The 23,941-nt window shown below is 45.4% G+C and overlaps 1 protein-coding gene across 1 annotated transcript in view; it reads left to right on the forward strand.

Moving 5' to 3' along the window:
• The window catches only part of SH3RF3 (SH3 domain containing ring finger 3), a 338,026-nt gene that overhangs the window by 172,367 nt on the left and 141,718 nt on the right, over window positions 1–23,941 (forward strand). The window lies entirely within an intron of this gene.

Consider the following 23,941-nt stretch of genomic DNA (forward strand, 5'->3'; position numbering starts at 1 on the left):
ATTAACAGTCAGGTGACTCCAAACACCCCTGTAACCCAGCACGTGATTCCAGACAAGTCTGACCTGCAGTGCAGGGTCACATTTCCTGTTGTTTGGTGAGTCCACTGGGGGATGGTCCAGGAAACCTGCATAAAAAATACAGGGCTATGTGGTAGACTGTTGATTATATATTCACCCAGATGGCCGTGCTTGATGTATGTTTTGAATAAATCACAAGAAAGCTGAAGCTTGGTTCCCCTGTGCGTGTGGTGTGCATGAAGACGGTGGCAGTACCCACCACAAGGGTAGGTTTGTGATGTGGCCAAAGGGGAGTTCTGTGCTCAATTGTCTGCCATTTGGTGTGTAAGACTTAGGTACCACATTCGAGGGCAGACAGGATTACCGCAGTGCAGTTTAGTTTATAAATGGGAGACTTTTAATGTGTGTTTCTCGGTTCTCTATATAATCAACAAAAGTTCTTTATTTCTCTCTTATAGTGGCTTGAGACAGATAAATATTTGTGCCTGTCATACTGTTCATCAAGTAATATTCAGGTGTGGTTTCCATTGCTGGGAGGTGTGCATTTGGAAATTGAATATGTATGAGTACCTTTTTGCAAATTGAACTTTTCTGTAGCCAAATTGATTTAAGTGTGAAGTCTGCATTGTGATGTATGATGTGGAAGACATTCTGCTCAGATCGTTTCAGGAGCAGTTGGCCGGAAGTTAGGAAAGGGATAACTGTGGCGAGCACCACTGTGTGGGACAGACGCAGCCTGGAGCAGATGTATTCTAGGAGTGGTGCTCCCTGATGGCAAGACTGGAGGACAGCCGAGCACTGGGCCACGGGTCCAACCTGTGAAAGTGGCCTTCTGACTGATGCACCTTGTGGTGGTTTTGTCTTTCCTTGTCTGACTTCACCCTGAAAATGGCACTGATGTTAGGTGATGAGGGAGTCATGTCACGGCAAACCACAGGGCACAGTCAGCGAGCACAAGGAGTGTGCCGTGTCCCATTCTTTCTCGCTGCTTTTTAGTTACAGCTCTGAAGCTGTTTCCTCATCTGCCTCCACCCATAGCTACCAGACAGGGCCGTGGTGGGATGGAGTCACGTGGGCTTCAGAGCTGGCATTTTCCGTAAATGGCAGCCGTAGATGGTGAGTCCAGGCTGGATGAGCCTGGCCACGCTAGTGCTGTTGGCTTCTGCACGGACGCAGCGCCATGGTGGCCAGGCCTGCGGCCACCTCAGACCAGGGACCTTAGTGTCTGCGCTCATGGTTTCCTTCAGCACTGCCAGTTTAAAACTATGTCAGCTATCCAGAACTGACTTCTCAGTTATCTCAGAACTCAAAATCTTAAAAAGTTTAACAGAAATCTTCCACAATCTCATGCAGTTTGATAAGCAAAACACAAAAGGCCTGAGGGGCAGAGGTGCAGTGGAGTGTGGGCTCCAAATCCTGCTCGCCGTTCTTGTGGAAAAGGTCCCCCTCAGAGCCAGCTCGCTCCTCTGCCTAATATGGAGCACACTGCAAAAACTAGTGGAAATATAGATACATGAATCTTTCCATGAGCTTTTAAAAGACCCCTTGCAATTCTAACAAATTTACTTCTTGGATTTTCATTTTTTTTATTGTGTTAAAATACGTATAACATAAAACTCACTAGTTTATTTTAAAGTGCACAACTCAGTGGCATTTTGCTCATTCACAGTTTTGTGCAACCACCAGCACTGTCTAGTTGCAGAATATTTTCACCTCAGATCCCCTCCTCCCCAGCCCATGGCAACCACAGTCTGCTTTCTGTCTGGATGAATTTGCCTATTCTGGATATTTTATATAAATGGAATCATACAATATGTGGCCCTTGGTGTCTAGCTTTTTTCACTCAGTGTTTTCAAGGAGGTTCATCCAGGTTGTAGCATGTGTCAGAATTTATTCCTTTTTATGGCTGAATAACGTCCCCTTGTATGGACATGCCACCTTTTGTTTATCCACTCTTCTCTTGATGGACACTTGGGCTATTTCTGCCTTTTGTCCATTGAGAATAGAGTTGTGCTGGACACTTGCACAGAAGTGTTCGTTTGAATACCTGCTGTTGGTTCTTTGGGTATATGCCTAGGAGTAGAATTGCTAGTCATATGGTAATTCTAGGTTTTTCTTATTGAAGAACCACCAGACTGTTTTCTGTAGTGGCTCTTGGATTGTGCTTTTATCTTCAGTGAAGCAGAAGGAGAAGAGGGACTGTCTGTTATGGGTGGGCACGTTGTAGAATTAGGATAGGCAAGAGACAGGGAACCCATGCAAGCCACCCACCTCTGGAGGCCCGTGGTGCTGCTGGTTTGCAGGTAGGTGATGCTTGTCATGTTCTCAGCCTCATTGTGTGCGCGGGCTGGAGCATCTGGGGAACCTTGACATGGGCCAGGGAACTTGTTTACCAACACCCTCGAGCTTGGCATGATGTCAGGACCCATCCTTCCCTTGGTGATGCCCAGGCCTTACCCCAAAGCTCCTGAATGTCCATCCCAAGAGCGGGCCTGCCATCTGTGTTTCTTGCTGTGTTTGTGGTTAATATAGTGCTCATAACACATGGCCAAGGGTGAGAACTCCAGGTGAAGTGTCAGATTTCAAGATATGCTCGCAAGAGGCATGGATAGAAGACCAGCCTGCAGAGGCTCACCTCAGAGTATTTACCGCATGCTGGGCTCTGCCTGCATGTATCATGTCATTAGTCCTTGCGGCGACCTTGTGCGTATCACTATCATCAGCACTTGGCAGAAGAGGACACTGAGGCACAGAGAGGCTTCATCCTCTGCCACAGCTTCACAGCTGTGAGTGGAAGATGGGGGCTTCAGGCAGCAGTGGGGCTCCCTGCCTCTCAAGCTTGACATGTGCAGGAGAGGAGAGAAGGAAATATTCTGGGCGTTGAGGGGAGAGAGAGATGGGTTCTCTGTGTTCAAAGAAGAGAAGCTTTTCTCTGGGTGCCGGCATTTGCCTTGAGATCTGAGAGATGCTTCAAGTTGATTTGTGGAGATGGAGGAGCAGACACGCCATGCAGGTGGCCTCATGAGCATAGTAAGGTGCTTGGTTGTCCTGGGGCATTTGGGGGGTGGGAGGTTGGGCTTAGCCAGAGCAGAGGAGGGCTTGAGGAGTGATGGTGGTGTGTGTGGAAAGGTGCTTTGAGGCCTTGCACATAAGGTGAGGTGTTTGGATCTTTGTCTTCTTAGGTGGATGCTGTAGCTGAGATGTTTACCCTCCAGACCTCATGTTGAGGTCTGATCCCCAGGGTGGCAGTGTTGAGAGGTGGATCCTAGTAGGAGGTATCTGGGTCGTGGGGGTGGATCTCTCGTGAGCAGATTGATGCCCTCCCTCGGGGGTGAGTGAACTCTGATGGGAATGGATTTGTTCCTGGGAGAGCCCAGCAGCTCCCCACCCCTTCCTCTCTCGCCCTGTGATCTCTGTGCACAACCCAGCTCCAGCCCAGCTCCCCTTCCACTTTCTGCCGAGAGTGGAGGCAGCCTGAGGCCTGCGCCAGATGCAGCTGCTCAGTTATGGACTTTCCATCCACCAGGATCGTGAGCCAGCTAAACGTCTTTTCTTTATAACTTGCTCAGTCTCAGGTATTCTGTTATAGCAACATGAAAACAGACTAAGACAGTGCAAGAGACACAGTCGAAGGTTTTGGAGTAGGGGAGGAAGGCGACCAGAAGTGTGGGGGCCAAGGGACACTGGACAGCGAGGGGAAGAGAGGAAGGCAGGAGGCCTGGGCCAGTTGGATTTGGGGATACCATGGTGGCAGAAAGCAGCAGGTCTGGGCTGTTACCTGAGCATGGGCTGTGAGACAGAGGTACCACGGTGCTGAGTGCCAGGGGACCAGAAGTCAGGGTGCCCAGAGACAGGAGCATAAATGCTGTGTACTTAGGAAGGACACTGGGTCATGTGTGTTTAGTGCAGTCTGTTTAAGAGAGCAGGGGCTTGGAGTACACTTTAGAAGAACTTTTTTTTCTTGAAAAGGTTAAATTGATAAATACTCAGTTATCCTCAAGTCTCGGGATTCCAGAGAATGGACCTTGTGGGAGTGATGGTGCCATGCTGTGGGGTGGCCGGGCAGCAGAGATGGAGCGTGGGGACCAGGTCCCTGTGGGAAGATGAGTCAGGCCAGGACAGCATGACCTTTGACTTCACCTCCCTGTAGGAATGAGTTTCTCCACCATGTGAATAAACCTGTTAACTAAAACATTTTTATTATTCCCGCCACTTCATGAATAATGTCTCCGTCTTGATTTGCACGAGTCTGTCACTTTGATGGTCTTTTAAGGTTGTGTATGAACTTGTAATTAGTCCTTCTTTACATGCACAAGGCAAACTTGCTCTTTAATGAAAGCTTTGATAAATCTTCACCAGCCAGGTTCTTACCCTGTAAATTCTTTTGCCATTTTGGTTTTGCTTAATATGGGGTATGACTATATTGGCATCAAATTTCCGTCAGTGAGTAAGAGCGTCAGACCACCAAATACCAGAGGGCCCACCAAACACTATGTGGGTAGGAAGTGGAATCGGGCTAAACGATGCTGGCAACTGTAGAAAACTGTCTCCCCGTATGACTTATTCTTGGTGAAGCTCTTAGTTTTAGGTCCCCAGCACTCATCCCCAGGCTGTGCTGTCCCGAGAGGTAGCCGCTAAGCACACTTGGCAAGTACAGAACATTTCCTGCAGCACAGAGTGTAGCGTTGGACGGCACTGCCCCAGAGTGATGAAGAAGAAAACAGCAGGTGTAACTGGGCTGAGTGTTACTAGGAAAGGTTTGTTTGACAATTTGTTTTACAAGGACTCCCTTGTCAAGCGTGAGCCCCTACAGTGTGCAGAGGACTACCAGACTCTCCTTAATAAGGCAGGCGCGTCCAGTGGGCACATCCAGTGATTTAAAGGCCCCAGTGCCAGCCCCAACTTTGGGCTATTGACTGAGTTAGTACAAAGGCAGGTAAATCCCACTGTTCCCTGAGTCTTACAACTCTGTTAGTGATTAAGAACAAAGCCAAATAAACCTCTGTTCCTATCTCCTAAGATAATTTTAGGAAAGCAGTAGCTTCTACTAAGTGGCAGCAAGAATATATCTAAGCATGAAAACATAAATATGCTGAATGAGGATCAACTTATGGTGTAAGGGAAGAGGGTAGTGTGTATGCCTGTCGTAAGGACACACACGTGTCCAGATGAGGTCTGTGTGGGTTTCCCTGACAGCCATAAAGAAGCGAGCTTTCCCACCAGAGCTCTTGTTGGGCACTTTCAGGTCACTGTGCCTGGCTCTTGTGACGTTTAGGAGGTGGACAGGGGGGTGCTGTTTGCTGCCTTGGTGTGGAAGGCAGAGTATGGCTTTTCCTCTCTGGAAGGCCCTTCATTTTTACCTGTCAGGACTCGATCTAAGTACCGAAGCCCCAGCTCTCAGAACGTCACCTGTGACCAGAGCTGGTCTCAGTCCCATGTCCTGCTGGAGAACTTAGAGTCTTTTGAGGTTCTCAAAAGGTTTTTTGGTCTTACTGTGTGAAATGTCATGTGAATGTATTAGAGTTTTTTCACGTAAATTGCAAAGATTTCTAGTATGTAGGGATTTTATGTGGTTAGAACAATGTGTTTTCAGCATGCAGTTCTAAAGCGGGAGAAAACGAGGCTCTCAACAAGAGAGGGAGGTGAGGCGGGGCTGGAGGAGGTGTTCAGAGCGGGTCTGTTGAACTGGAGGCCTGGAGAAGGCTCCACCGACGTCCTGGTCCTTGGGCTCCCTCCCTTGCAGCAGATCTGCATGCTCCACGCTGGGTTGCCAGCTTTGTGGGTCCTCTGCCAGGAAGCTTGGTGTGCTGGGGAGAGGGTGGTCCTGGCTACCGCACCTCCTGCTGTGGGACAGAGCCCTGGGGAGGGTGGTGTCTCTCCCTGACACTGGCCCCCCATCCACTGCAGGTCACTGCTGCTGTGATTCACGGTCATCATCACTGCACAGGGGCCTTTAACATTGTAGCCCATGACATGCAGAGAACTTGTCACTCATCTTAGAGATTCTCTACGTTTTTTAAAAAATATATATTTTATATTTTTAGAGCACTTTTGGGATCATAGTGAGATTGAACAGAAGGTGCAGAGGTTTCCCATATATCCCCTGTCCCACACAAGCACAGCCTCCCCATTATCAACACCCCCACCACCTGGTGCATTCATTACAGCTGATGAGCCCACACTGACACGTCGTCATCACCCAGAGCCCACAGTGTGCATCAGGGTTCACTCCTGGTGGTGCACGTTCCACGTGTTCATACAAATGTATCATGACTTTTATTCCCCGGTATAGTATCACATGGGATAGTTTCACTGCCCTAAGAACACCCTGTGTTCCACCCGCTTTTCCTTCCCTCACCCATCCCCTGGCAACCACAGATCTTTTTACCGTCTCTGTAGTTTTGCCTTTTCCAGATTGTCACAGAGTTGGAATCACACAGTGGGTAGCCTTTCAGATTGGCTTATGTGGCAGTGTGTGTTTAAGGTTCCCATGGCTTGAGAGTGCATGTCTTGTTATCACTGAATAATGCTCTGTTAGCTGTAACCACAGTTTGGTTATCTGTCACCTCCTGCAGGATGTCTTGGTCCACGTTTGGCAGTTATGAATAAAGTTGTTATGAACTCTCGTGTGCAGGTTTTGGCGTGGACATATTTTCTTCCTCCTTTTCACGGTGTTGGGGTTTGAGGGATGGCAGCTCCCTCGCTCCCGTCACTGGGTACACACTCCTAGTGAGGCACTTCTTATTCGTGAGCTGACAGTGGCAGATTAGAGGTGGGAGGCTCTGTCCCCAGCCCCGGGGAGTGTTCTCAAGGGGAGAAAGAACAGACGGAGGAGAGCCCAGGGGTCGTGTCTCTCTTTTTGCAGTTGAAACTCAGCAAGGATACTGCTGGATTCTGGAGAGGGCACCCAGCTCCCCCCACTTCTCTCTGGGACAGGAGGCCAGGCTTGGGCAGGTGGCCCCAGCTCATAGTGTCCTTGGTTCTGGCCTGGCTCTGCCAGCCTTTGCCTCCTTTGCTTGGTGGTTCTTTCTGAGGTACAGAATGGTCAGGGTCTGCTTTGGTGTCTGTGAATTGCTGTCCCTGGAAAAAGAGTTGAAGTGTCTTCAGATGCATAAATACCAGTTGCCTCTGCTGTTACACCGCAGCAATGCAATGAGGTAGGAGAGGATAAGAGAGAAGAATCTCGCTGATGGGACCTGTGCCTCTGAGTGCTTCATGTGTCCTGGTGTTGCCTGGAGTCATGGCCTGGGGTGTGCAGAACTAGCCCGTTATCTCAGGTGAGGTTTCTCACAGAGGCACCAACCAGAGTCTCCGTCAGGAGGAAGGATGAGTGGCCAGCAGTGGCTCCACACTAAGACCCAGGCAGCTCTGCCCCTTTCCTGACCAAAGCTGCAGCAAGGGTGGGTGGAGACCTGCGTTTGGACAGAGGCCACATGTTAAAAAGTGGAAGGGAAGGAGGCTACTCATGACCTCTTTCTCCTTCTGTTTCCCTAAACCATGAGCAGGCCGAATTTCAGTATGCAAAACAGCTCCCTTTAAGCAGAAAAACCAGCCTAGAGATATTGAGAGAGTTGAAATCCTTGCCTAATTTCAGATTAAGCAAAACATAAGCATTTGGGAAATGCCAAGATTGTAAAGTTGTGCAAGCAGAAGAAACACTTTGAAATTTGAAGCAGAGCCCCAGATGTTTGGGAACGTTCCCGTTCGGCTATTGCTCCTGCGTGACTGGCCAGTCCCTAGCGGACTTGCAGGCCCCCAGCCTGATGCTGCTCCTGCCAGCTGCCCGTGCCTGGGTACGAGGCAGGATACACCCAGCGCCAGTTGATTAGGGGGTTATGTGATGGCGGCTCTCAAAGTCGAGGTGGCTTACAGGATGCTCATTTATCAGGGTGACTGAAATGGGTGGGATAAAGGATGTCAGAGCACTGTGGCTTGCTTTTGTGGGGTGTATTAGTTCAAAGTCAGGGTGAATGTAACCAGACTTTGATGGGAATCATGCTGGTGCCAGCTTTCGGAGGCAGCGTTTGTTTCTCAGCTCAGCTGGGGAGATTGGGGGGTCCTTGTGAAGCCAGAATGGTCCATTGGATCATGCTCTGGCCAAAAGCTGGCACTTGCCTGGACAGCCTCCAGGCGCTGAAGCCCTAAGTAGCCATGGCTTGAGGCCATCCCTCCACTCAGAGGCAAAGATTGGCTGTGAGAAGGAGGGATGAACTTCTGGAACCAAACCCAACTGGAATTTCTTGCCTACTGCAGATGGAGCCAAATGGATTAATTATGCAATGAAACTTTACTTCAGAACTTCACTGAGAACATCCTTATTTAAAGTGTCTGTCCCAGAACAGATCAAGGCTCTCATCTGTGTGGTATTAAAGATGGGAAGCAAGCAGTGCCAGGCCTGTCATTGCATCCTGCCTGGAGTGGCACACTATAGGGACAGTGACTACTTGTAGGTGTCTGCAGGGAGGACCTCCCTGCCCTGCCTGGATGGGGGCATGGCTTGGAGTCTCTCCAGTGCCTTATTCTGGCCGTTGCCCTACAGATGTTGAAAATGACAGTGCAACTGTTTTACAGGACCAGGTGTTAAGCTTGCAGCATCATTTGGAATTTAGGGATAATTGGTTACTTGGATACCCCAATATAAACTCTACATTTACTTCTCCCTTCCCCTGTACCAGTGAAGGGCAGTTGGCTGGAAGGAGACGAATGTCCTTGACTGTGTCTGCCTGCAGGCTCCAAGGGGCTTGGGACCCCCAGCCTTCCTTCTTGGCGTGCTGGGCTGAGATCATCTTGCTTTTTCCCTCCTGCAGCTTTGCTGGGGTTGTGACTAACTCACTAAGAGAAACACAGGTGACCACAGATCTGTGTCCAAATGGGCCCACATAGCAGAAAACAGCCACCAGCTCCTGTTCCAGGGCAGAATTTCCCGCCCACCCCGTCTTCTCTTATCATCCCTGCTGTTTTTAAACATTGTGTTTGTCTCTCCCTCTCACCCCCCTTTTAAAAATGTGCCAACTTGAGGAAAGCCTGGCCAGAGCCAGCGGTGTAGGCAGGTGCACCCTGGCCCCTCCCAGCCTGTCCTGGCCACTCCTGGCCGTACCCCTCCTCTCCTTTGGGCTAACCTGAAGCCTTTGCAACCAGATAAAGAGAGAGAGACAGTAATGATGTCAGCCTGTTTTCCCTGCATTTAGGACTCAGATCCCCATGATGGTTCATCTGGGGATCCTTGTGGCAAGAGCAAGAGGAACGAACGCATAGCTGTGAGAAACAGGAGGTTCAGAGGGGGGCAGTAGGGGGCTCTGCTGGAGGTTCCCAGCATGAGCTGCTTCCATGTGACATCTTTGAGGAGCTTCACCTTGAGGCTGGGAGATGGCCTTTCCTGTTCCCTTCCTTAGGCCTGAAACTAAGTCCCTGCTGTATGGCATGCATTTTTGTGCCAACTTGGACTCACTTGGCCAGCCACCTCTTAGGCACGCTAGAAGGAGGGAAAGGCTGTACCTGCCACCAGCCTGGGTTTCACAGGCAGCTTGGAAAGCTCAGTACAACCTCTCCACCCAAACAGTGGAATAAAAAAAGCCTGATTTACAAGTGAGTTGTTTTGCTCTATCTGAATGGTCTTGGCTGCAACTTAACAATGTACGATTCCTCGAGGCCTGAGGACCAGCCCTTGGTCACCTTCACACCCTGCCTGTAGCTCATCCCTCCTTGCCTGCTGTGCCTGATGGTCCAGCTGCCTGTCCAGCACCCTCCTCTCCTCCACGTGGCAAACTTATCCTTCAAAACGTCAGTCGCCGCCTGCTCTGCGAGGCCTCGTGGCAACCTGCTGCTGTTTCACCTTTTGTCTGTCTGCTCGTCCTTTTAAGCCTTGGCTGTCGCTGTCCTGTCTCCATGAGGACACTGTTACGTTGTCTGCCTCTCTCATGTGGGATTTTGGTGGGGACCAGAATGCGCATAACTGTCAGCCTCCCGGAGCAGAGCGGGTGCTCACTTAGGCCTGTGTAAGTAGAGCAGCGCTTCTCTCGGCGCAATTTCCGTGACTGTGACCAGGGTCGGACTGGCCTCACTTGGCCATTCTCTGTGACTCATTGCAGAGGGCTGGTTCCTGGGCAGAGGAGAGTAGTGAGAACAAAGAGAAGAGGTTTCCCTCCCATCCGCTGGAGAGGAAGGCTCAGGCTCTTGTTCTGACCCCAGCCACCTGAGGCAGCACACTAGGCTTCAGGGCTAAGCACCGTGAGCACAAAGTGATCTTCCTGCTGCTAAAGCCACCACAGGCTCACAGCCTGTGCAGCAAGTCTCAGCTTCCTCTTTGAATTTTCTAATTCAAGACCGGTATGCCCCTTTCATGCTAAAAGGAAGGTTACCCTGCCAGTTAGATCCATGTTTGTTATCTGCAAGCGGTGTATGCCTCTCCCAACCTAACCAGAATATCTAAGCCCTCTGCTTCCTAGTTCTCCCAGATCAGTGATGGGTTCTAGCTCTGTAATGCTCAACATGTGAACTGTCACTCTTGTAAAATCATTGGTACTCCTCTCCCATGGAGGTGTTGACCCGAGGACAGATGCAGCAGGTGGATGGCAACGGCAGGCAGATGACTTCCTTCTGAAGGAAAATAAAGCTCTCCAGGCGCTATGCTTTCCTCGGTGTCCACAGACAGCAGAGTGGTCCAGCGGAATGGCCATGCACTTCATGCCCCAGCCCCACTATGCACTGCCTGTCGTAACTTTTCTGAACTGCATGCCATTGACCAGGAAAGTGACTGTAATATTGCCCATCCCGCAGGGCTTTTAAATGTGGATCAGAACGTGTGTGAAATGTCTAAGGTTGTTCACAGAAGCTCAGACGTGGCTGCTGTTACGGATCGTATTAGTGATAGGCAGTTATATTCATGGAAGACAGACAGGTGGGCACTCGTGATGCCAGGTGCACGATGCATCTCTCAAATGCAATTCAAATGAGGACCCTTCTTAATTCACTTTTAATTAGACCGTTCTCATCTAAATGCCAGTCCTCTGTGATCTTGGCACTTCCTTTAGTAACTTGGTGAGCAAATGTGACTTGCCAGTGGCCGCTTCCTCACTCCATCCAGATCCTCATTGCTCTCTGCCAGAGCTGACGTGGATTAGGAGCATTCGAAGTGGAAATTAGTTGAGTCAGGGCAGACAGTTGTTGAATTTGGATTATCTGCTTACAGTATTTTAAAAATTAGATTATTCCTTATTTCCATTTAATAAAAGGAGATGAATGTTGGGTTGGTGTTTTCATTAAAATAGAAATTTAACAAACACTCTTCAGTGACCAGATGGATTACAGGAGATGAGACCGATCAGTAGAAGATTACATTCTACAAAGCCAGTTTGGGAGTCTTGCCTAGAGAGAAGCCTCTTGTGGCAGAATAAACCTGGTAAATATGAATAAATATGTAGCGAGTGTCCACTCTGGTCCCCTACCATGCAACTCAAGGATAGACACTTTTGGAGGGGAGAAGATCTACTTTCAGCTACCATCGTGTCTGCTGAAAAGAGGTGTGGGTAAGGGATTGGTCACATGTTGACGTCAAAGGCTGGCCACAGAAATCCCAACGTTCTGACCAGATTCTGGTGAGTGCCCACCACTTACTTCCCAAAGTCCTGGTGTGGTCGGGACTTCAGGACTTTTGTGAAGGGAGATGGGGACATTTCCCACAGATCTGAGCTCTGAAGATGCTCAGTCCTGATAATTCAGTACTAACGCAAATACCACCCTTCAAGGAGCAGATGGCTCTTCAAAAAAAAAAAAAAAATCACCTTGACAACTGAAGGCACAGCAAGAAGGAGGAACTGTGAGAGAGAGGAGGCAAGAGTGTGAGGCAGAGGAAAGGGAAGGGCGGGGAGGGAGGGGAAGAGAGGGACAGAGCACTTGGCTTGCCTCCCAGCATCCTGGGATCCCCCGGTCAGCCACCACCCCTTCTCCCTTCTGAGTGGAACTTTGTGTATTTTGCGTTTCCTGTTGAAGTCGTCGGTCCTGCTCTGTAAGCCCACTGAGTCTGAGGGCAGACAGGCCCGGCAGAGGCAAAGCCAAACCTGCTGAAAAGTACCCCAGGGCGGCCTTGGCAGCTGCAGGTGTGGCAGGATCCCAGGACACAAAGCTGAGAAGTGTGGGCGCTCCTTGCCTTAGAGTAGAGCTTAAATCAGTTGATGAAATTGTCAGTCTTAAGGAAGCTGGGGTTTCTAAATAAGGCTATAAATAATTTCACAAATGGGGCCTGTGCTGTGTAATAGTGTGCACTGATTTTGAGAGCTACTGCAAGAATAATTTGCTGAATGAATAAATCTGCTATAGCCGTCAGTTGAATGTGAGAGGCTGGTCCATGCAGAAATAACCTTTTAAAAAGGAAGCATTAACTGAGCATGAAGGGCACACACATAAGTGATTTCTAATTCATTAAGGGGTAGACTGTCAGCTTACTCTTGTGTTTTTCCGGCAGATAAGAATTCAAATGAGGACCCTTCTCCAACTCAGAAATCAGGCTTCTGGTGTCTGCGAATCTCCCCTTGTTCAGATGTGGGCAGACAGCTTTACTGCTATCAATTAAAGTTCCATGCACAAATCTTGAAATGTTAAGATGAGGCCAAGAGGTGGCTTTTCCCTGGCTAGATTGGAATTTAATGACAGTTGGAAGACATCACAGAAAGCCAAGTCTGGGGTGTGGGCATGGCTGTGAGCTGCATTACAGAGGGATTTTCGTATGCACTTCCGTATCTTTATCATCCTGCTCCCGAGGTGGTTTCATTGAATGCTATTTTAGGACATCAGGGAACTTGTAGACATGGTGCAGCTTCTGCTGCTGCCAGCTGAGCTGGGGCTCCAGGGCCCTGCTCGAGAGAGAAGCCTTGGCTCCTTGGTGATACAAAGGCCGGAAGGAGAACGTGTATACTTCTGAAGTGGAAGGAGGGACAGGGGGCCATTGGGACCCTCTGGCTCAACGGGTCTTGGGCTGGAAGGTCATCAGGTATGTAGCAAGGGCTGGCACAAGAGCAAGTGCCTGTGAAACAGGTGACACAGAGAAAGGACACTGAAGCAGAGACCCGTGTGCCTCCATATGCAGGCTCTGCATTTTCTCCACGGCAGGGATTTGTGTGAATGAAGAAGCACACATGAACAGGAACATACGCACATGCATACTATTCCGAAGAATGTTCATTGAGATTTAGAAAACTCACAACTCAAGTGCATTCTCTGCTAGTGATACATAGTGCTCTCTCTCTGCAGGAGGAATATCATAGCTGGGTGGTGGGTGTGACATAAACTCTAAGCCCCAGTAGTAGCTGGTCCAACATGAACATGCTTCTGCACCAGGGCTGGAGGCTCCAGACACATATCAGGTTTGCATAGGGTCTCGCTGTGTGCCCTCCGCAACATCCTGAGCCTGTCCCTGGAGAAGATAAGAATAATGATGCCTCTCTCTCACCCTCCTGCACGTGGTCGTGAAGTTCAGGAGAGAGGGTGGGCATTACACTTTGTTTTAACTGTTAACAGGTTTTATAGACATTAATTATTATTGTTAACTTAGATCCCCAAGTATCTCAGAGTGCTAATCTTTTAGTTTTTTAAAGTTTGTGTTTTATCTTTTTAAAGTGGTTTTTTACTATAGTTACAAAGTTGTGTAACCACCACCAATATATAATTCCAGAACATTTTCATCGCCGCAAAAAGAAACGCTGTACCCAATAGCAGTCACTGCCCATTGTCCTATCTCCCCAGCCCCTGGATAACACCAATCTGATTTCTGCATCTATGGATTTGTCTGTTCTGGACATTTCATAGAAATAGAGTCAGGTAATATGTGGCCTTTTGTGTCTGACTTCTTTCACTTAACATAATGTTTTCAAAGTTTATCTTGGTTGGGGCATGTACCAGTACTTCATTCATTTTATGGCTGAATAACAGCCCACTGTATGGCTAGCTGCATTTTATCCATCTATCATCAGCTGATGGACATTTGGGATGTTCTCACTTTTTGACTGTCATGGATAGTGCTTCTCTGAATGTCCATGCACATGTTTTGTGTGGACACGTGTTTTCATTGTGCTAAGAGTGGGACTGCTGTGTCAGATGGTAACTCTCCTGTACCTTCTGAGGACCTGCTAGACAGCTGTTCTAAGTGGCCACCCACTCTCCATTCCCACCACAAAGGATGAGCTCTACACAAACTCATGTGACAGTTCCAGCTTCTGCACAGCCTTGTAACACTTACTATTGTCTGTCTTTATGACCCTATGGGTATGAAGTTGTTTTGATTTATTTTCTAAATTTTAGAATAATAATGAAAATTACAGTCAGCAGCACCTCATCAACCAGGTTGACAGTCTGTCAACTGATATTTGTAAGGCACTAATGATCCCTTTGAAGATGGTATTTGAATACGGCAAAGTTGACCCTTTATTCTGGGATTCCTAACTCAGAAGCTATGTATTCCTTCTAGGATGCAGGAGATGAAATGGGAAGGACTGTGTATGCACCAAGTGGTTCTGAAGAGAGGCAGGATGTGCAGATGGGAATGCAGGCTGACTACAAACCTGCTTTGAGTTCCAGGGAGCAGCGTCTTCCGTGCCTCTCTGTACAGTATGTGTGAGCCTCTGCGATGTGCATGTGTGCCAGCTTGCTGCATACCATCTCCTGGAAGAAACAGTGACAATGTCAACCCTCCAAACCTCCTCTTCCCATTTCTAAACAGTAATGACTAATACAGGAAAATGCAATCACACTGCTTTGGCGAGGAAAGGTCTATTCTGGGACAGGCCTTTGGCTTGTGTAAGAAACGTTTTTAAAATGTGCATGTGGTTTTCGTGTCTTGTTTTTCCTAGAAGCCAGAGGTCAGGGTGAGGTTCCTTGGCCACATTTCCTCTGCAGTGCTTGGAAACAATCCCTGGCCCTGGCCATTAATTTTATCTAGAGGTCAGTATCCTACTCCATCCCTCCAGCTGGTATTGCTGGAGCAGGGGGTGGGATTGGTTTATGCAGAGCAAGGCAAACAGACTGCAGCATCAGGAGAGTGGTGGATTTATGGACTACCTATCCCCATTTACTGTCTTGTTCTCCCCTTACCACCCCCCCCAACCCAGTGACTTGGCCCCTTTACAACAGCCCTCAAAGTGCTTGCTTCTAGTGTACTTGGGTCCCAGAGTGTTACAGAACTCATTACCGCCCAAGGCAGCCCGTTCTGTTCTCAACCCTGATTGCTAAAATGTTCTTTTCTATATGAACTCCAAGTCTGCTACCCAGGAACCTCCTCCCAGTAGTCTGGGCACCATCCTGTGGGCCGTCAGACATGTCCCTCCCAATCTTTTATATGATGGCTCTTTGATTAAAGCCTATAAAACAGCCATTTCCCCCATACCCCCTCATCTCTTTCCCAAGCCAGGGGTCCCCCATCCCTTTGAACGTGTTGCAGACTGCAGCGAGAGCTCTGTGCAGGGACCGTAGGCTCCTGGCACTTCCCTCATTAGTTCTGGGCAGCAGCAATGCTGATCTGAATGTGAACTACGCGTCCTTTCATCCCAAATCACTTCTGGAAAAAAATTCATAGAGGATTAAAAGTGTGCATGGTGTTCAGGTTAGAAATGAACAGGCTTTATACTTTATTTTTAATGGCATTTTTCTGTGAAATGTAATGTGTGTGTATTAACAAATAACAATACACACAGTCCCCAACTTAGGATGGTTTGACTTAATGATTCTTCATCTTTACAGTGGTGCAAAAGCTATTCATGTTCAGTAGAAACTGTACTTCAGGTACCTATGCAGACATTCTGCTTTCAACTTTCAGTACGTGAGATAGTCAATACTCTATTATAGGAGGCAAGCAGCAGAGCAGGCCCCGAGGGCCTAGGCAGGAGCCAAGGGCAGCATCCTTGCCTGTGAGCAGACAAGGAGAATGACGAAAACATCACTTCTGTTTGGGTGGCTCACCACAGCCACAGCTGCCACAAAAGTGGCTTAATGCCACAGCAGTAGCCACAGCCGCCATGTAGGCCGTCTGCCAGACACTCAATTGCATTGATAAGAGGAGTGTCACCAGAAGCAACTGCTCTACCAGATGACCAGACATCAACATAGAGATACTAGAAATATGAAAATACAAGAAAATACGACACCATCAGAAGAATACAGTAAGTCTCAAAAACCAGTTCCTATAGAGCAGGAAACTCTTGAAATGACTGAAAAGGAATTCTAAGCAACAATCTTAAGGAAACTCACTGAGGTATGAGAAGACTCAGTTAGACAACATAATGAAACAAGAAAAAAAATTCAGGATATGAAGGAGGAAATTTACAAAGAGATTAATACCTTAAAAAAGACTGTAGCAGATCTTGTGGAACTGAAAGATTCATTCAGTGAAATAAAAAACACAACCAATAGCTTAAGCAGCAAGCTAGAACAAGCAAAAGAAAGAATTTCTGATCTTGAAGATAGTCTTCTCGAAATAATGCAGGTGGATGAAAAAAAGGTAAAAAGAATTTTAAAAAATGAAGAAAATCTAAGAGAGCTAGCAGACTTTAAGTGCACAAACATTTGAATCATGGATATTCCAGAAGGGGAGGAGAAAGGAAAAGGCATGGAAAACCAATTCAATGAAATAATCACAGAAAACTTCCCAGGTATAGGGAGAGAGACAGACATTCAGATACAGGAGGCTCAAAGATCCCCAAACAGATTCAATCCAAAAAGATCCTCTCCAAGACACATTATAGTTGAACTGGCAAAGCTCGAAGACAAAGAGAGGATCTTAAAAGAAGCAAGAGAAAAGCATCAAGTTACCCCTAAGGGAGTCCCCATCAGACTAACAGCAGACTTCTCAATGGAAACTCTACATGCCAGAAGAAAATGAGATGATATATTCAAAATACTTAAAAAAACCTGTGCCAACCAAGAATATTATACACAGCAAGGCCATCCTTCAGAATTGAGGGAAAAACAGTGTATTTTCCAGACAAGCAGAAACTGTGGGAATTCACCACCACATGACCCCTGCAAGAAATCCTCAAGGGAGTCCTGCATCAGGAAACTGAAAAATGAGAATCACCCATCTTACCAGCTATAGTTCTGTTCAAACTTTCTATTTTTTTCATAATTCAGTCTTGGTAGGTGGCATGTTTCTAGGAATTTATTCATTTCATCTAGATTATCTAATTTGTTGGTCAACAGTTAATTCAAATATTGTCTTATAACACTTCTGGTTTCTGTAAATTTGGTTGTAATGACCCCTCTTTCATTTCTGATTTTAGTTATCTGAGTCTTCTTTCTTTTTTCTTAGTCCATCTAGGTAAAGGTTTGTCAATTATGTGGATCTCATCAAAATACCAACTTTTGGTTTCATTGATTTTCTGTGTTTTTTTTCTACTTTCTGTTTCTTTTATCTATGCTCTAATTTTTATTATTTACTTCCTTTGCTAGGTCTGGGCTTACTTTGCTCTGCATTTTCTAGTTTCCTAAGGTGCAAAGGTGATTGCTGATTTAAGATTCTTTTTATGAATATATGCATTTACATTAAATATCTTTTTTTAGCAAAAAAAAAAATTATAAAAAATAAAAAAGAAACATTTTTGTGGTCTGTTTTTTGAAGTTATATCTGGAATTTAAATATCTGTAGTTACTTTTAGTGCAGTTTTTTTTAATCCTGCTTTTTCACTTAATGTTATATCATGAAAATTTGTCTTACTGTTCAAAATTATGATGTTAATAACTGCATTATATCACATTTTATGGAGGTTGTATTAGACCATTTTTGTTGCTTATAACAAAATACTTGGAGCTGGGTAATTTATAAAGAAAACAAATTTTATTGCTTACAGTTTCTGAGGCTGAGAAGTCCAAAGTCCATCTGGTGATGGCGACAGTGACCCAGGGGTCTCACATTGCAAGATGGTGGAAGCAGAGAGAGCAAGAGAGAAAGACAGACTCTCCTCTACTTTTAAAGCCCTCAGAACCACACCCCTGACCACTATTTTTAATCCATTCACTACTGCATGGTCCTACAATCTAATCACCTTTTTAAGGCTCCACCTTTGATTACTATAATAGGATTTCCCACCCTCTTAACAGTCACAGTGGGGGCTAAGTTTCTAATACATAAAACTTGAGAGACACAATTCAAGCTACAATGAGTTTTGGGGGACACAATTCCAGTCCACTAGAGAGGTCCATAATTTATTTAGCCATTCTCATATTGTTAGAAATTCAGTTTATGAGCAATTTTATACCTTTATATAACTGCCTTCCACATTAAAATTTTTTTTCCTTTGACTATTTGCTTGTGGTTTCAAGAAATAGGATAATTGGTTGAAAGTTTATGAACATTGTAAAGACTTCTGTTTATGAATCCAATTTGTTATTCAAAAAAGTTTTACCAATTTACACTTATACTTGAAGATTTTGACATTGTTTTTCTGGTAGCATCAGTATTACACAATATCATATTTTTTCAGTTTGAGAAATGAAAAATGTTACTTTTCTGTTTTAATTTCCATTTTTATAAACATCTTGGAATGTTATTTTTAGCCACTTGTATTTCTTTTGGGTGTGTGACTTGTCTGCTCATGTCTTTCACCAATTTTTGTTAAGATACTTTCTAATCCATTTTTAAGAGTTCTTTATGCACTAAGGATGTTAATTTTTGTTTGTTAAATTTGTTCCTTATCAATTGACTTTAAATTCAATTTGTGATGTTTTCCTTTGTATGTTGAGAAAATAATTTTCTATCTAAACATTAAATGAATTTTTAAAATTAAAATAAATAAAATAAATAAAAACACTTCATTATAGAATAGGCTTGTGCTAGATCATTTTGCCCAACTGCAGGCTAATGTAAGTGGTCTGAGCATGTTTAAGGTGGGCTAGGGTTAAGCGTATTAAATGCATTTTCGTCTTAGGATATTTTCAACCTAAGATGGATTTATCTGGATGTAACCCCATTGTAAGTTGAAGGGCATCTGCGTAACAAGCACCAGTGTGTCTACCCCCTGCCTGAGAAATATTGAGACCTAGAAGCCCTTTAGGTGTCCTGGTTGTATACCACCTCCTGCTTTTCTTCACAGTGCAAAAACAGTTTAAAGGCATGTGCATTTGTGTCCCTAAGTGGTTATATAGTTGTATTTGCTTTTGTCTGGGGCAGGCTGTTATATACTTATCATCAGCACTAGTTCTTCTGTGACTTGCTTCTTCACCCAGCAAATAACAAGCTGTGGTGATGCTTGTGGTTGCTGTTCATTCATTTTTTCTGCTGCGTAGTGTCTGTGATTCAAGCACATCACCCATTATTCCACTTCAGTTGATGGTCCTTTCAGTTGCTCTTTTTTGTTGCTGCAAGTGGAAGTGCATTCGCACCTGGTGGTGCCAGATGGCCTGGTGACAGGGCAGTACCAAGCACCCCCCAGCACTGCAAGAGACACTGCACACTTGCCCACACTTGCTGTTGTCAGACTTTCTAGGTTTTGCTAATCTGGTAGGTATGAAATGGCAGCCCATTGTGATTTAATTTGCAGCTCTCTGATTACCAGTTCTGTTGAGTAACTTTTCACGTCTTTAGGAACCATTCATATTTGTCATTCATACGATGCCTGTTTATGTATGAGGTCTTCAAAAAGTTCATGGAAAGATTTGTATTATCTCTTAATTCCATTTTTCCACAAACCCTTGTATTAGTCTGTTTTCTGTCTCTTAAAACAGAATATTTGAAACTGGATAAAAGAAAAAGAAATTTATTTCTTACAGTTTTGGAGGCTGAGAAGTCCAAGGTCCAGAGTGTACATCTGGTAAGGGCCTTCTTATTGGTGGGGACTTTCTGAAGTCTTGTGGTGATGCAGGACATCACATGGCAAGGGGGGAGGGCGTGTGTTAACATGCTCACTCACTCTCTTTATGAAGCCCCCAGTGCCCATCCCGAGATAACCCACCCATCCATCAGCCCGTTAACCTATTAATCCATCAATGGATTAATCCATCAGGAGGGCAGAACCTCACAATCCAATCACCTCCCAAAGACTCCATCTCTCAATACTTCCACATTGGAGATCAATCTTCCACATGAGCTTTGAGCGGGGGCATTCAGACTATAGTAAGTTACTTGTCTTTTTCTTGAAAGATTTGTCTTTTCTTGAGGATAGATAGGTCATACTTATTTAGTGTTTATTCTGTTTCCATTTTTCTAAGTGTTTTTGGATATATCGACTGTTTGAGTCTTTCCCAATAAAGTAGGTTTTAGTACAGTTGTGCCTGTCTTACAGGTGAGGAACCTGTAAGATCTCCCCCAGCAGGTAGGGACAGAGCAGGGCCCAGAACTGAGCATGCAGTTTCAGTTTCAACTACTGAGTTATTTATATATTCCAATGCTAATATCTTGTTTCTGAAATGTGTCATAAATATCTTCTCTCTGTGGATTGTCTTTTTCCTTTCTTTTTAATGTTTTTTAATGTGTAGAAGTTTTTAAATTTTAATGTTGCTCAACTGAACAAATTTTTTATGGTGTTTTGTGCCTTATTTAAAAAATCTTTTCCTATCCTGGAGCATTAATATTAACTTGTAAAAGTTTTGTGGTTTTGCTTTTCATGTTTAAGATTTTAATTCAGCTAGAAATAATTTTGTAGATGGTATGCCAGCACCATGTATTAAATAGCCCCGTTCTTCCCTGCTGGCCTGTAGGCCATGCTGACACCTCAGGTCATCTCTGTATTTCTCTTTCTGGACTCTGTTCAGTTCCATCGATCAATTTGTCTATTCTTGGCTTAACTATACTTTCGTAATTACTGTAACTTATTTAAAGCCTTGATATCTAGTAGGGAAAGGGCTTTCCTTCTTCCATATATATTTCGAATTAATTTGTTAAGTACGTCAAAATTCTGTTGAGGTTTACATTGGAAATGCATTTGAACTACACATCAAGTTGAGGGAGAATCAAAGCTTTTCTGAATCTTCTTACTCAAGGACATAATATTTCTTTTGATTTATTGAGGTCATCTTTAATGTCTTTCTGTAAAATGACATAATATTCTCCAAAAGGTGAAGGCACACTTTTTCTTAAATGTACTCCTAATACCATTTATAATAGCAACAAATGTATATATATATTTAAAACCATATATTCTGCTTGTTGATGGTGTACAGAAAAGCAGTCGATTTTTATATGAGCTGCTTCCCAGGGTTGCTGTTCTCACTTTTGGCCTGTGCATAATCCTTCCTTTTGTGTCAGCTTAGCAATGTATCTCTTTTTCTTGTTGGTACTCTCAAATATACACAGTTGTGGAGTGTCTGCTATAACAACTCCCACTGTCCAGTGTTGCTTTGTGTTGCTTCATCCCCCACGGATTTGTCACCCCACTTCCCCTGGGTGACGGAGATGCAAAGGATTACTCAAAGCCCATCTCTTCTGAGCAGTGAGAGACCCCGAAGCAGTTAACTTCTCTGGAACCCTCCAGCGAGAGGGATCCCTTCCTTGGGAAATTAACCCCGAATTGGGGTCCTCTTCCTGCATTTATTTTCCAGACCAGGAAGTTACAGGAAGAGACATAGGTGGGGTTATAGTTTAACAATATAGGCTGGTAGCTTTCAGTGAAACAAGCCAGATGACATTCCAGTAAGGCTATCATCAAAAGCTTGATCTTAGCAAACATTACTTCTTACAGCAATTTCTCAGTATCTTTACATAATAATCAGTAATTAGTCTGTCCTTGAGCCAGCAACCTTGCTGTGCCACAAATCTTTATCTTACACCAGAGACTTATACCCTGAGAAAAATTTCCAGTCCTCCGCAAGGTCAATATTTGAAACTGCAAGGCTTTGGAAAACCAGGCCCTGTGAAGTACATATGTTTTATAGCATATTCTACAATCCAGCATTGACAGTCATCAATATTGTGCCAGTCTTGTTTCATATGTTCCTTCACTTTTTTTTTTTTTTTTTGGAATGTTTTAAAGCAAATCTCAGACAGCATATTATTTCCTCCTTAAACACTTCAATATGTATCACCAACGGTTAATATCTTCAAAGAACACATAACCCAAACCGTTGTCACATCTTTAAAAATTAACAGTAATTCCCTAACACCAGTCCATGTGAAAATTCCCCTAATAGTCTCTAAAATGTCTTTTTTATGGTTGTTTTGTTTGAATCCAGATTCAAATAAGATCCACCCTTTGCATGGGATCATGTCTGTTTCTTTCCATCCCTGACAGTTTCCACTGTCTCTTTTTCTTTATGCTATTACAATAGTGCCCCCTTATCCATGGTTTTTCTTGCTGTGGGTTTATTTAACCACAGTCAACAGTGATCCAAAAATATTAAATGGAAAATTCCAGAAATAAACAATTCTTGAGTTTTAAATTGCGCATCATTCTGCATAGTGTGATGAAACCTCACGCTGTCCTCCATCCCAGCAGGGATGTGAACTGTCCCTTTGTCCAGCATATCCAGGCTGTATACACTGTCCGCCCATTCATTAGTCACTTAGTAGTCCTCTCGATTATCAGATCGAAAAAACATAGTATACAGGTTTGGTACTGCCCACAGTTTCAGGTGTCCATCGGGGGTCTTGAAACATGTCCCCCAGGGTAAGGGAGACGACTGAGATTTGTTGATGAAGCTGGTCATCTGTCCTGCAGAATTCCCCATGCCTCTGGCTTTGCATTGCATCCTCGTGGGGGTGTTTATCATGTTTCTCCATCCCCTGTATTTCCTGTAAACTGGTAATTAAACCTGGAGGTTTGGCTAGATTTGTTTGTTCACGTATGTGTTTTTTCTAGGAATGCTTCATAGGTGTGGTCTTGAAGCTGCAATTCTAGCAATGTATTTTGGAGACCATATTTGTGCTTTTTAATCTAGCATTTCAGTTTCAATTAGGAGGATTACCCTGCTTGCCTAGACCATAGCACTGATAGGAAGGGGAGTCTAGAAACAGGTTTTGGTGATGAGGCTGTTCTCCATTTTAGGCTCCTGGCTGTCACAGTGTCCTGTGGTCTGGTAGCATGACCCTCCTCATCCCCAAATCTGTGTGTATACAAGCCAGAGGGACTTGGGATCACTTTGGTGGCAGAAATGTGAGAACACCTGGCACAGACATCAAATGTTACCCAGAGCTGGAATGTCCAAGCATCAGGCATGTCCCTGGACTCCCAGCTCCCTTCTCCACTGTCTGACCAGGAGTTGTGGCCAAAGCTTCCTGTGGATGCTGATGTGATGCCTATGATAGGCGTGAGCTGCTTCCTCCCTCTCTTGTCCTGGTGGCCACCATGCTGTCTTCTTGGGGGACTGGTCTTCTGCCCACTCAGGCAATCTTCCTGATCTGGGGACCCTGAATCTTCTTCATATGTCTTCTAGGAAGACTTATCTGCTCTTTCCCCTCACATTTCTTCTCCTCTCAACATGTTGCTCCCTCTCCTGGTTCAGTTTTTTTCTTGTGGGTGTCTCAACACATTTCTTGGTGTTTCATCTCCTCTTAGTCTTCTAGTTTCTCCAGTTTCCAGGCCCAGACTCTGACCAGACCCCACCAAGCATTGTGGGTTGTCTCTAAATCTCTCTGAGAACCATCCTGGAGATTGCTGGGGGATGCCAGCTCATCAGAAGAAATGGCTTTTGCAATGACAGCAAGTCTCATGAGGATTATTTCTGGCCCGAAAGAATCAAGTGGATGTGCAAGTAGTGTTATTCACTAATACTTTTTAACAAGATGTAAATCATTGACTTCTAATGGTTTGCAGGGCCCATGGCTAGAGCTGGTGCCTCTCCCTCCATGTTGGCTGCAGACCAGCAGAAGACCCCCCCCCCCCCCGCCTCCCCCATGGCTCAGTCTTCCTCTGGCAAGTTTCAGCGATAGACAGCAGATTCCAATGAGGCTGGAGCTGACAGCCTTCCCCATGGGAGGAAGCTTTAGCAGAGAGGTTTAGACATCTCCAGGGGC

This window comes from Cynocephalus volans, chromosome 2 (assembly GCF_027409185.1).
Source record: "Cynocephalus volans isolate mCynVol1 chromosome 2, mCynVol1.pri, whole genome shotgun sequence".
Lineage (NCBI taxonomy): Eukaryota > Metazoa > Chordata > Mammalia > Dermoptera > Cynocephalidae > Cynocephalus > Cynocephalus volans.